Source organism: Sminthopsis crassicaudata, chromosome 2 (assembly GCF_048593235.1).
Source record: "Sminthopsis crassicaudata isolate SCR6 chromosome 2, ASM4859323v1, whole genome shotgun sequence".
In the NCBI taxonomy this organism is placed as follows: domain Eukaryota; kingdom Metazoa; phylum Chordata; class Mammalia; order Dasyuromorphia; family Dasyuridae; genus Sminthopsis; species Sminthopsis crassicaudata.
Window position 1 is genome coordinate 111,315,032 of NC_133618.1, and position 14,488 is coordinate 111,329,519.

Consider the following 14,488-nt stretch of genomic DNA (forward strand, 5'->3'; position numbering starts at 1 on the left):
TCTATTCATGACACTCCTCTATTCTGGTTTTTCTTCTGACCAATCCCTCTAAGTTTCCTTTGCTCCTTCTACTTTTCTGTTATTGTCAATAGCAACTCTTATCTTTTTAGTCACCCAAGCTCACAACTGTTCCTAACCCTAGTCCCAAACCCTCTAATTCTAATGCCATCCCTGTGTTGATAGTTTTGTCATTTAGTCATGTTGACTTTTTATGACCCCATGGATCACACAGTCCATGGAGGGGTTGTTTTTTTTTTGTTTTGTTTTGTTTTGTTTTTTGTTTTGTTGTTGTTGTTGTTTTTGCAAAGATACTGACATAAAGTTTGTCATTTACTTCTTCAGTGGATTAAGACAACAGAAGTTAAATAATTGTGTGGATTATTTACAATTTTTTTCTTTTATTTAGCTTTTTTGTACACAGTTACATGTCATTATCTCTGTAAATCTACTGTAAATTCCTTAAGATTAGGGACTCTCTCTTACCTTTCTGTCTATGCCTAGTGTTTAACACAGTCCTTGGAATATAGTCAGCACTTAATATTTATTGACTGACTGGCAGGTGTCGTGCTCAATTCTTCACTCTCTCTCACCTCCTGCATCCAATTTATATCCAGGGTCTATTGATTCTCAAACATCTCTTGAGTGTTCCATCTTTTCTCCTGACACTGAGCCACCCTGACGTAAGCCCTCATCTCTCATGTCTGAACCATTGCAAAAAGCCTGATGGTCAGTCTCTCTAGCTTAAATTTCCGACTCTAAACCATCTTCCATTCAACTGTTGAATTAATCTTTAAAGTGCATGTTTGACCACATCACTCCCTCTTCAATAAACTCCAGTGTTTTCCTGTCATCTCCAAGATGTTATTTAAAGCCTTTCAGAACTTGGTCCCTCCTACCTTTTCAGTCTTATTCCTCGTTCATCTTCTTTTACTGTAATCCAGTTTCCTCTTTTGCTGTTCCTCAGACAAAACACTGCAATTTAGGGCATTTTCTCTGATGTCTGGAATTCTTTCTCTTCTCATTTTCCAATGCCTAACTTCCAGTCCCAGTAAAATCCCAGTTTCTACAGAAAGCTTTTACTGATCCCTCTTAAGGTGTGTGTCCCTTCTTTCTTTCATTATTTCCAATTTACCTTGTCTCATCTTGTTGGTAGATAGGACCTTGTCTCTCCTATTAAACTGTGATTTCCTTGAAAGATGAAGAAATGGAAGCCCCAAAGACATTAAAAAATGATTACATTTTAGGGGGAGAAATCCCTAAAATTTTCAAAACAAAAATCTTCTTGTCTTGCCACTAAACCACATTGTTCTCAGGTAGTCAGAGACAGCATTTTAGTTGAAGGGATCAATCAATTAGTTGGAAGATTTCAACTTCTTAGTTGGTGGTATGGATGGGTCTCTTTGTACCATGCTCCAGAGTCAGTGTGGTAAAGTGGAAAGAGCAATGAATTTGGAGTCAGAGGACCTGGGTTCAAATCTGCTTCTGTCACTTGGGTCACTTCTGTGCAACTTTGGGTAAATGACTTATTTCCTCAGGTGCTAGTGTCCTCCCCTCCCTATACTACCTCATATTCTCCATATACTTATTCTTTGTCCTCCAGAATTTATGATCCTTGAGGACCGGGACTGTTCTGTATCTTGAGCACAGAGCCTAGGGCCTGACACAAAACAGGGGCTTAAGAAATATCTAGTAATGGACTGACAGGCAGGATGTTAGAGTGTGTGGCATGGGGAAAAGGCTGAATTTGTGTCCAAGGAGTGGGTTCAAATCCTGGCTTTATGATTTATTTCCTATGAATTTGACCAAGTAACTTAATCTCTCTGCATCTCAATTTCTTCACTTGTAAAATAAAGGGGTTAAACTATATGGATCTCAGATCCCTCCCAGATCTGAAGCTATAACCCTATTTGCTCAATACAAATAGGCAATTTTGACTATATTTTTCAATGTCTTTCCTCATGTTCCATTGCCTGCAAATTTGGGCTAAATTTACAGTTTCCCCAAGGCAAAGAATTCCTCAGAATAAGGTCTGGAAGGTGATAATTGTTGCCCAAAGACCTGATCCAATTCATTTCATGTAGGGAGACTCCCAGTCCCTACATAGTATACAAGTGGTCGGTGGCTGCCTAATATGAGCATAAACTGGCTGGATTGAAATCTGATCTGGTCCACCCTGTCTCGAGGGGACCCAGTGATTTCCCTCCTTTGTGGAGAGGAGGGGGAGGAAAATCAAGCCTGCTGCCAGTAGCCTCAAAGAGGGAGAGGCCAGTAGAATTCAGGACTGCAATGGCTGAGCAATCACACTGCTCTCTCTTATCTCCAAGGTTATTGAGCTACAATTACAGCTATCTACTACTACGTGTTAAACATCTATAGTCTAGGCTTAAGACACTTTCTTTTAGGGATTCAAAATAAAAGAGGCACTTTCCCCGTTTCTGGAAGGGGGAGAATAATACCAAACACTGGCTACAGGAAACTAATCTGTTAATCTAGCAAAACCCTTTATCAAAGTAAGCCTCAAACAGAAATGGGCGAGGTTATACACATTAGGATAGACAATAGAATATATCTCAGTAAATATACTCTGATTTCAGAGTGAGATAGCAACAGCCAGAAAAAAAAAGGAGAGAGCATAATGACCAGACAAATCCACCCTCAGCTGACTGCAGAGTTGCAGGCGCTGGAAATAAAGAAACAGACTTGAGATCAGCTTCCTCACATGTCTGTGGTCCCCCAATAAAAAGCTCACCTTCATTTTCACATATTCCTCAAACTTTTCCCATGTTTCTCCCCAAAAACTTTCTCTGAATGTGAAGAAGTCTCTACAAAATGCAGGTATGCAGCAATATAGGTACAGAAGTACCTCAACCAATCAGGATTTTCCCTCTCTCCCTCTTCTCCTTCCCCCTTCCCCCACAAGCAACTTTGCCACAAGGCCATCTCTCTTTAAATTTAATTTGACTGGTGGCTATTGGGTGTTGTGTAGGTAGCAGATAAGAGGCAGCTAAGAGGTTCAGTGGATAGAGGGCTGGGCTTGGACTCAGAAAGACCTGAGTTCAAAAACAGTCTCAGACACCTACTGGCTGTGCAACTCTGGGCAAGTCACTTACTAGACAAGGAAAAGACAAACCACTTGAGTATCTTTGCCAAGAAAATCCTATGGACAATTTGAAACTATGCCCCTTTGATCCAGCAGATCCCAAAGAGATCATAAAGGTGGGGAAAGAACTCCCATGTGCAAAAATGTTTGTAGCAGCCCTAAAAACTAAAAACTAGAAACTGAGTGGAGGCCCCTCAGCTGGGGAATGGCTGTGTGAATGTTATGGAATATTAGGAAAAACCTGAAAAGACTTACATGAACTAATGCTGAGTGAAGTGAGCAGAACCAGGAGTACTTTGTATGCAGCAACAAGATTATGTGATGATCCACTGTGATGGATGGGGCCTTTTTCAACAATGAAGTGATTCAAACCAATTCCAATAGACTTGAGATGGAAAGAGCTATCTGCATCTTGAAAGAGAGCTATGGAAACTGAATATGGATCAAAACATATTTTCACTTTTGTTGTTTATATCCTTTTTTCCCCCTTCCTCACATTTTCCCCCTTTGATCTGATTTTTCTTGAGCAGCATGATGAATATGGAAATATGTACAGAAGAATTGCACATGTCTAACCTATATTGAATTGCTTGTATCTTGGGGAGGGAGAAGTAGGGGAGGATGGGAGAAAAATTTGGAACATACATAAGATTTTACAAGGACAAATGTTGAAAGCTATCTTTGCCTGTATTTGATAAAATAAAATACTACTAAAATTTTTAAAAAGTCCATGGATAATGTAGTCCACAGGATCATGAAGAGTCAGACATGACTGAACAACTATAACAGTAAGCACTCATCCTCCACACTTACTGTTGCTGGTTCCTTTTGTATTTCTGATGAAAAGAAATCAACTAAGGTTCTGGGGCTAATCAGTCTTTCTGCACTACAGTTGCTGTATTTCCTCCTTTTTCTCTTCTAAGACTCCAGATTAGATATTTGGGTATGTATCGGTAGAGACCACATCTGAGATTTCCCTGGTATACAGAATTCCTGGGTGAGGAAAACTGTCCCTACCAACCAGCATCTTGTGTGTGACTCATGGGCTTAAAGGATTACCTAGCACTAAGAGGATGACGTCATTGTCCATAGTCACCCAGCTAGCATGTCAGAAACAAGGTTTGAACCCAGATCTGCCTAGCTCAGAGTGGCTATCTATCCACTCCCCACATTGCCTCTCCTGTGCCATATAGATTAGTTCTTAGCTATAAGATTCCAGAGATAACTTAGTGTTTTAAACCAACTAACATTTTAAAGATTAATTACTCTATTATTTACAGTTTTAATATCCCATTATAAGGCTGTGATTTTGACAACAGAAATAAGCAAACAATTATCCTCTGATTGCATAATAGTAACCATGTGCTTCAATGGAGAACAGTTGTTTTGTAATTAAAATGATGGGTGTCCCACCAAACAAAGTGATTCCAATACTAGCCATTTGGAGGCATGAAATTAAATTTCCCAGTGTAATTTAAACACTTTTAATTCAGTTGTTATGAGAAACTAAGGTCTTTATTTCTTTGGGAATCTAAAATTTCTCTTTCAAAATGCACACATGACTTTAGTTTCCTATCAATCTCAGTTAACTGAGGCTTTAAAATGCAACACAGAAATTTTCTTTCTAAAACTTCCACTCTTTGGGCAGAGGATGGTGCTGAGACCACTCCTCTAATACCATCTGGTAAAAAAAAATATTGGCTCAGTCCCAGATGATGGATTGGCCCTTAGCCTAAATGCCATATTCTCCAGCCTCTCTTGGCTTCTCCCTATGGAGTGATCTGTGGATAACCATTGAGAGAAGGTAGGTGACTGCAGATCGATCAGCATTGCTGGGTAATGGTAGTTGTAATTTCTAATGCAGATAATTATTATTCCAATATTTGTAGAAAAAAAAAGCATCCTTCCAGCCTTTTTAGAGGCAGAGGAAACTGATAGTTTTCTCCTAAATTAATTCCCTTTCCCAGATTCCCTCCCTGAACACTAGAAAGCTAGACTGAGAAACACACACACACACACACACACACACACACACACACACACACACAAAATCTTAGCATGTCTACTCTTATAAAAAAGATTTTATTAGGTAACTGAAAGAAATAGATAAATAGATAAGACTTATTTTCAAACGTCAGGTTTGAGACCTGATAAAATCAGGTATACCCCTCAGGAAAGGAAAGGTATCCCAGAGCAATTAATCAGATACGCTGTCTACCTGCTAAATATGAATTACAGATTCAGCCCAGATTTGTTCCTGTCATATGGCTGTGACTCAATTCTGTTGCTGCATAGCAGCATGGTCAGATTGCAGGAGATAGCCAGGGGAATGGGATACACACACACACACACACACACACACACACACACACACACACACACACAAAACCCAACTTACTCCCCTGGCTGCTTTCCCAGGGGAGCTGCACAACAGTACAGTACAAACAACAAAACAGGAGGAACGTCCTCAGGTCACCAAGACAACGGCTGCTTGCGAGAGCAGTATTCTAAGCCCAAAATGGTTTCTTACTTCATTTAGTCATTTTTTCATTCTCCCCTAGCAGGTGAATGTTCTAGAACAGCAAGAGGGGCTCTGAGGCCAGTCTCCTCACTTACCATGGGAAAAAAACTGCATGTCTCTCTTGTCTCTCAGTTGTCTTCAGAGGGCTTCCTTCTGTGGGTGGGAGTACTGGTCCTTCCAATGCAAATGACCACAGCTGCTCCCTCTTTTCCACAGGTTTATTCCATTAAACAGCATACAGGTTAGATGCCCAGAAACATGATTATAATGCAAATGTATGTTTTACAGATGTAAAGGAGGCAAAGAACTAGGAGAAATGATGGGAGGAGGATATTGTTACAGGGAAAGCTTCATTGAAGATGTGACATCTGAGTGACATCTTAAAGTACAAGTGAGATTGTAACAGACAAAGATGGAGAACAGCATTTCAGATATAAGACACTTCAGATGTAAGCTGCAGATGTGGTACAGTATTGAGCATGACACTGGAACTATGAATCCTTTTGTTGTATAGTTTTGGCTAACATGGTCTAGGAGGGTTAAGAAGCTAGCTTAAATTGTTGTGCAGTTGTGGCTGACTCTTCGTGTGCCCATTTGGGGTTTTCTTGGCAGAGATACTGGAGTGATTTGCCATTTCCTTCTTCAGCTCATTTTACAGATGAGGAAACTGAGGCAGACAGGGATAAGTGAAATCCTCAGAGTCACACAGCTAGGAAGTGTCCAAGGCCAGAGTTAAACTCAGGGAGATGAGTCTGTCTGACTCCTGGTCCGGCACTTTATCCACTGTACCATCTGGTTATCTCAGACCAGGTTATAAAAGACTTTAAAAGACAGAGGATTTTATATTTGATCCTGGAGATGATAAGGAGCCACGAGAGTGTGACTGGATAAAGGAAGTCAGTTGTGTTTTAAGACACTCAGTTTGACAGCTGAATGGAAGAGAGCTCAGGGGGTAATGAATTAAGGCCGAGAGACCAACCAAAAGGGCAGCTCTACTAGGTGTTGAGGGTCTAGGTCAAGGTGGGAAATGATGTTAGAGAAGAGAAGAGATATATATCAGAGCTGTTGTGAGGAGCAGAATCCATGGGACTTGACAATTGGAAGGGAAGTGACAGGTTGAACATGGAAGATAAACAAGAATGAAGAGTCAAGAATGATACCTAGTTATTAAGGTCTGAGGAGGTATTTGGACTCCGATTCTCCCTATTCTAGGTCCAAAACTCTCTCCATGTTACTGCCTTTTCTGACACCATAACATAGCTGTGGCCATCCCCTTAAGCAACCTGACCAACTAAGTTCAATTTCATAGTGACCATGGTTCCATCCCTGCTGCCTAAGGTAAAGTCCCATTAGGGTTTTACATTTATTAAACGCCCACAGACAGGACAGCCTTTGCTGTTTGCCCTTCGGAGGTGGGTGTAGCTTTTCTTGCTCGCTTGTACTGCTGACATTTCTTTGCTGCCATAGCAACTGCCCAGGTCATTTTCTGTTCCAGAACAGCTGTGGCTTTCATTGAGTGATGGTGACTCGAATGTCTGAAAGGGGAAAATCTCACTTTAGCAATTGCTGGTTTGACTGATTGTGAGATTCAGGCTCAATGGGAAGCCAGTGAAAATTCAAAGGAGGTGAAGGACTGGGAGAACTGGGAGATCAGATAACACAGTAATGGTGAGAGAGAGATGAGGAGGAGAGAATGTGAGAGAGAGAGAGAGAGAATGTGAGAGAGAGAGAGAGAGAGAGAGAGAGAGAGAGAGAGAGAGAGAGAGAGAGAGAGAGAGAGAGAGAGAGAGAGAGAATGTGAGAGAGAGAGAGAGAGACAGAGAGAGAGAGAGACAGAGAGAGAGAGAGAGTGATAGAGACAGTGACAGAAAGAGAGACAAAAAGAGACAGAGAAACAGAGATAGAGAGAGGAGGAGGGAGGAGAGACAGAGAGAAACAGAGTGACAAAGAGAGAGTGATAGAGAGAGACACACACAAAAAGACAGACAGAAAGAGAGACAAAAAGAGACATAGAGACAGAGACAGAGTGATAAGAGAGAGGGACCGAGATGGAGAGAGGGACCGAGAAGGAGAGAGAAGGAGACAAAGAGAAACAAAGAGACAGAGGCAGAGACAGAGGCAGAGACAGAGGCAGAGTGACAGAAAGAGGGACAGAGACAGCGAGAAGGAGAAAAAGAGAGAGACAGACAGACAGACAAAGACAGAGAGAAAGAGAAAGCTATTAAATTTTAATCTACACTAAGATTTTTGGGGGCAACTGTGGGGAACAGTACTGGACCTGAAGTCAGAAAGACTCATCTTCCTGAGTTCAAATCTGGCTTCGGACACTTACTAGCTGGATAAGTCACTAACCTGGCTTGCCTTAGTTTCTTCCTCTGTAAAATGAATTGAAAAGGAAATGGTAAATCACTCCAGTGTCTTGGTCAAGAAAATCCAAATGGAGTGATGAAGTATATCACACAACTGAACAAGACTTTGGGGCTGTCAATGATGACAAAAGATGGAAATTGATCTCAATAGGCTATAGGAAGACCAGCATAATAAATATTCTATTGGTAGAGTTGTGTTTGGTCCAACCAATCTGGAAAATAATATTGAATTTTTTTTTTAATCACTAAACTGTTCATCTTCTTTGACTTTGAGACACCATTGCCAGGCATGTGTTCTAAAGGGGTCAAAGACAGAAAGATTCCATGTATATATATAAATGTTCAAAGCCATACTTTTTTTGTAGTGGTAAAGGATTGGAAACCAAGTGAATGCCAATCACCTGTGGAATGGTTAAACAAATGATGACATATGGTATAATGGAATATTATTTCACAGTAGGAAACAATGGATATTAAGAATTGAGAGAAAAATGGAAGACTTCCAAACTGATACAGAGTAAAATAAGCAGTACTAGGAAAACAATATACATAATAACTACAACCAAATGAAAAGAATAAAATGAAACTGAATGTTGTGTAATTTTAATAATCAATCTTGGCTCTGAAGAAGAAATGAAGAAATGTGTCTGTCCTTATGTTAGAGAGATGGGAAACTATGGTGTGGAATGCTGTCAGATGGGGCTGCTCTGTGAGTTGCTTTTCCTTTTCTTCTTCTTTGTTACAAGGGAAACCTGCAGAAAGGGAGGGATATAGCAGGAAATGACTGTGATGGAAAAACAAAAGCATTGGGTGTAGCTAGGTGATGCAGTGGATAGAGCATCAGCCCTGAAGTCAGGAGGACTCGAGTTCAAATCTTAACCCGTCCTAGTTGTGTGACCCTGGGCAAGTGACTTAACCCCTAATTGCCTCAGCAAAAAAAAAAAAAAAAAAAAAGAAAGAAAAAAGAAAAACAAAGGCATCAATAAAAATTTTAAATTTTTAAAAAATTATTTTAAAGAAAGCATTGGATTTAAAGTTAGAGGAACTGATTTCAAATCCTAGGTCTACTCCTTCTTACCTGTGCAACCATGAACAAATCATCATGCTATAGTGGAAAGAGCACTCTGGAATCAGAGAACCTGGGTTTAAATTTCAGTTCTCTCTAGTTTTGGGTAATAATAGCTACAATTTATACAACATTTAATATGTTCCAGGCACTATGCTAAATTCTTTACAGTTGTTTATAGTATATAAGCTTTTCCTAATTTCTGCAAGACCGCTTTCTAGTCTTCTCACAGGTTTTGTTGAATAGCAAGTGTTTACTATAGTCATTGGAGTATCCTTAGGATTATTGGCATAAACTACCAAGTTCAACTGGTCTGAGCCTTATTTACCTATGATGTTCCATTGATCAACTTTTCTGTTGTTGTTTTTTCTGATACCAAATAATTTTGATGATTTCTCCTTTATATTATACTTTAATAATATCTGGTACTGCTAGAAACTTATTTAAATTTTTTAAATAAAAAACTTATGATTTAAAAAAATAAATAAATTCTTTACAGTTGTTTTCCTTTGTTTTTGAAGAGGAACAATACCATCATAGAGTGATTTTAGTGAGGCAGAGTTGCACAAAGTCATCATCCTCACTCTTTCTACCTGAATAGCAGGAAAAATCAGGATGACTGGTGATGTCCCAGGATGCAGTGGATGACCTTGGCATTTTCTGTCTGTCCAGATCCTATTACCCTTGTTTTAGTTGCTTCATAGTCACTGGAATAAATTGTTCTCATTCCCTCATCTCACTGGGGGAAAGCCTTCATATACTTGGGGTAAATATCCTTCTAGTTCACCAGGTTTGAGGCTTATAAATTGCCTTCAATCTGGCTTAGCTCATCTGCTGAGATAGTTTTACCAAGGGATATCTGCTGTACATGTTACAGTTTCACAATTACACACACACACACACACACACACACACACATTTATACATATATTTTATATAGTATACTTATTTTATACATATATTTAGATTATATATTAATATGCATATGTATATATAATTATATATGTTTACATATACTTGTACCTTATACTTATTTATGTTACACATATTTTATACATATACATGTTAGTTGTACACATACATTATGCATATGTTTTATAATTATATAAATATGCAGCTTCACAATCATCCCAGTTGATAAATAAGTCACTTAACTTCCCAGATCCTCAGTTTCTTTAGCTGTAAAATGAGATACTTGGACTAGAATCAGAGTTTCTTAAACTTTTTCCCCTCATGCATGACCCCTTTTTATCTGGGAAATTTTTATACTACCCTGAGCATATAGGTATATAAAAAAGGCATATACATCAAACATTGACTGATAGTAAATCATAATTCTGTGATCCCCAAATTCTGTTATGAGATCCCATATAGGGTTGTGACACATAATTTAAGAAGTTGGGGATTAGATGATTATTGAGGTCATTCAATCAGCAGTATTGACCCTTCCAGCTCTAGATCTTTGAACCTATGATTGTTTCTAAGATTCAGATGCTTCTTCTGCAAAATTAAGGGGTTGGACTAGAATCCAAAGTTTTTAGATTTTAGGAAGGGCTTGTGAATTTACAGGGAAATGTTGCATCTTATTTTCATTAACCTCTAATTGAAATTTATCATTTCTTCTAATTATTTTAAAATATTATTCTGAAAAGAGGTCCATATTATTCCAAAAATATTATTCTGAGAAAGAAGTTCATCAGATTGTTGAAGAGGTTCATGACAAACAGAAAGCTGAAGAACTTTCTGACTAGAGAACCTGTTTTCTTTCCAGGTCTAAAACTGCTGATCCAGGGCAACAACTGAGATATCCAGCAAAAGTCCAGTGGTGGTAACCACTTAACCTAAACTAGCTTTTAGCCCTAATTTCAACTATTAACAAGGCATTCTTTATAATACTTTAGGTATCTTCCCTGCTAATGAGTATAGGGACTCATTATTTCAACTAAAAGAGTTGAAAGTAAGTACTTAAAGAGCTCCAGGGGGGCTTGTTGCTAATTAGGCCTAATAGTTCCAGATTTTCTCAGTAGGTTTCACTCAGCCATCACACAACCAGGCTCCAAGTTCTTTTACCTCGTATTAACGATACTTCTACTGAGTTAATAATAGGTAATATTTATATAAGAATATGGACTGGACATGTGATTTCTCCCAGATGAACAAATTCTCTCTAGCACTGCAGGTAGGGACCTTCATTGCATTTATCATCTTATAGAAAGTTGCATAGAATTCTTGGGAGTGTATGGGTCAAAGATGAGACTTAAATATGGGTCTTCCCAGTTGTAATATATATATATATATATATATATATATGTAGAGAGAGAGAGAGAGAGAGAGAGAGAGAGAGAGAGAGAGAGAGCACTTAAAAAAAAAAAGAAAATCCATACCTATGATTTCAATGGTGTACAGCAGACATGTCAAACATGTAGCCTGCTGACTGGAACCAGATTAAAATATATTCCAGAAACATTAAACAAAATTTTAAAAATATAGGCAATAATATATTTTAAAACTAAGTTAATATGTTATGGCAAGGAACTGTACACACATATGTACACACACTATATTACGGGCTCTCTTTTCTATCTGAGTTGGATAGCACTGTCGTAGGGAACTTCAGAAGAGAAATTTCCTATATTATTGTAAGTCATCATGTCCTGTAGACATCTTAAACTCAACATATCCAAAACTGATCTTAGTATCTTTCTCGCCCAACTTCTCTTCTTTTTAATTTCCCTATTATTACTGTCATGGGGTACTACCACCCTCCCATTCATCCAGTACCACACCCTGAGCATCATTGTTGACTCTTTACTTTCAGCTCCCATATGGAATCAGCTGCTGAAGTCTGTGGCTTTCACCTTGGCAGCATCTCTGGTAAATGCCCCCTTCTATCCTTTAAGGCTGCTCTACCATGCTGGTATAGAGTCCTCATGCTGGGATTCCTGGAGTAACCTACTGATTGGTTTGCCTGACACAAGTCTCTCCCCATTCCAGTCTGTGCTCCACTGAGCTGTCAGATTCATCTTCCTAAAGGTCAATTCTGATCCCTACTCAAAATCCAGTAGCTCCCCATTACCTCCAGGATCAGATATAAAATCCTTTGTTTGACTTTTAAAGTCCATTACAATCTAACCTCCTCTCACCTTTCCAATCCTTTTAAACTTGCCTCTCCTCCACAAAAAATCTGAAATCCAGGGGCATAGGCTTCTTTACTGTAATTCCTCACACAAGACACTCCATCTTTTGACACAAAACATTTTTTTAATTGGCTGAGACATGCCGAGAGTGCTCTGAGCTTCACCTCTGCCTCTTGGTTGTTCAGAATTCCTTCAAGTTTGAAGGCTTTCCTGATGCCCTTTAATCTTAACATAACCTCTGAAATAATCTCTAAGATTAGCCCTAGCTGATCCTCTATTTTGTTTGCATACAAGTGCATATATGTTGTCTCCATGTGAATTTTTTTTTTTTTTGAGAAAATGGATGATTTTTTGTATTTCCTTATTTCCCCAGTGATTAGCATGGTACTTGGCATGTAGTACTACTCTATTCTGCATCAATTGCCTTGTTTTAATCCGTGGAACAAAATGGCCTTCTCAGGTTAAACTCATCAATTCTAATCTTATCACCAAGCTACTAACTCAAACTTGGATTGATACCACCTCCCTCAGCCTCCTCCCCAGTCTGATTGAATAGCTGGAAGGTAGGGTACTAAATTCCTATCAGTGCCTTCCTTTATAGAGGACTTCCTAGTGTGTTCCACCTTGTATCTAACTGTTCAATTCTACAGAATAATATGTGAGTATCTGCCCCCAAGATTCCCTGGATCCATTTGTATGTTTTCTCTCCTAATTAGATTGTAAGATTCTTGATTGTCTTTATTATTAATTTAATCAATTTTATTAGTTGAGAGGTTAAGTGATTTGCCTTTGGCAAGTTAAAGGCAGAAAGGACTTTATATCTGTGTAACAGGGGCAGATATTACATAAATCCTCCAGATGAAGGATCCTGATGGTGAGAGAGTTGAGAATTATGTTAAGTTATAGAAATGCTTTGAAGAGCAAGTACAGACATCCTAACTGGTTCTTGTCTGTGGCAAATGATTAGAAAAAGCCTTTTCCATTGACAGTGAAGCTGGAAGTAGGGGTATGTTTCAAAAGGTCCTAATTGGTCTTGAGTCTCTTTTCTCACATTCTAGGAGTTTGGTTCCTTGGGGGGGGGACCTTGGGACCCCTTGTATCCTCTGAGTACATATGGTCCTGAGAAATGAGTCTTCTTCCTTGAAAGTCCTTGAAAGTCCTCTGCACAGTTTTTTCTGTTGTAGATTAAGGATATTAACTTAGAGATCAGAAGAAGGAATCATGGGAGCTAAGAGTTCCATTTGTTCTACAGCCAGTATTGATTGCTCAAAGAACAAAAAGTGACTTTTTAGAGTAATCTTTTTGGTATCCAATCCAGTTGTAGCTGAGACCCAAAGATTCATCCTGCAATCACGTCATATTTGGACATGAACATGATGTCAACTGAGTTGCATACCCCCATTCCAATAGAATGAGATGTGTGAGAAAGATTGTGTTCCCAAAAGGTTGAGAGGAAATTTTTATACTTTTGTTTTTGCGCTCTCTCTCTCTCTCTCTCTCTCTCTCTCTCTCTCTCTCTCTCTCTCTCTCTCTCTCTCTCTCTGTCTCTGTCTGTCTCTCTCTGTCTCTGTCTCTGTCTCTCTCTCTCTCTCTCTCTCTCTCTCTCTCTCTCTCTCTCTCTCTCTCCCTCTCTCCCTCCCTCCCTCCCTCCTGAGGCAATTGGGGTTAAGTGACTTGCTCAGGGTCACACAGCTAGGAAGTGTTAAGTGTCTGAGATCAGATTCTAACTCAGGTTCTCCTGACTTCATAGCTGGTGCTCTATCTACTGCGCCACCTAGTTGCCCCTTTAAAGTAAATGTCATTTAGTAAAAATGAATCCTTGTTCATTGGCTAAATGGAAGTGAGGAGTACCTAACTTTGGGCTAAACACAACTTGCAGGGGCTTGAGTTGATTCCTCAGGATACCCTTGGAATCTTACAGGAAATCTTAAGTACCTATATAAGTCCCTGTTCGGGCGCCAAATTGCGAAGGTCTGGTCTAGCTCCTCTTGTCAGAAATAAGCAAAAGTCCTTGCCCCACGTTGGGCGCCAAATGTAGCTTGCTGTTGTCTCCAGAAGCTGCTGGATCGCTCTCTGGGAAGAGATCTGCTGTGTCTTCTACTCAAATCTCTCCGACAGATTCTTCTTCCTGTAATGAACCGTTGTCTCCAGGCAGTTGCTGTTAACTCTTGTCCAAAGAAGTGACTTCCCTTCCTGCAGAGAGCTCCGTCAAGCCTGATGCAATTCAGAGTCTCCTTCTTGAATCCTGGCTCTGAATCTCCTCCAGCTCTTATCCTTCTCCAGGCCAATCTGCCC

The 14,488-nt window shown here is 39.4% G+C and overlaps 1 long non-coding RNA gene across 1 annotated transcript in view; it reads right to left on the reverse strand.

Moving 5' to 3' along the window:
* LOC141553250 (uncharacterized) overlaps positions 1–5,956 on the reverse strand; it is an 82,797-nt gene extending 76,841 nt beyond the window's left edge. The window contains exon 1 of the long non-coding RNA XR_012485347.1: positions 5,717–5,956. This is a non-coding gene — a long non-coding RNA (uncharacterized LOC141553250). The remainder of the gene's footprint in view (positions 1–5,716) is intronic.
* Positions 5,957–14,488: the final 8,532 nt, after the last annotated feature.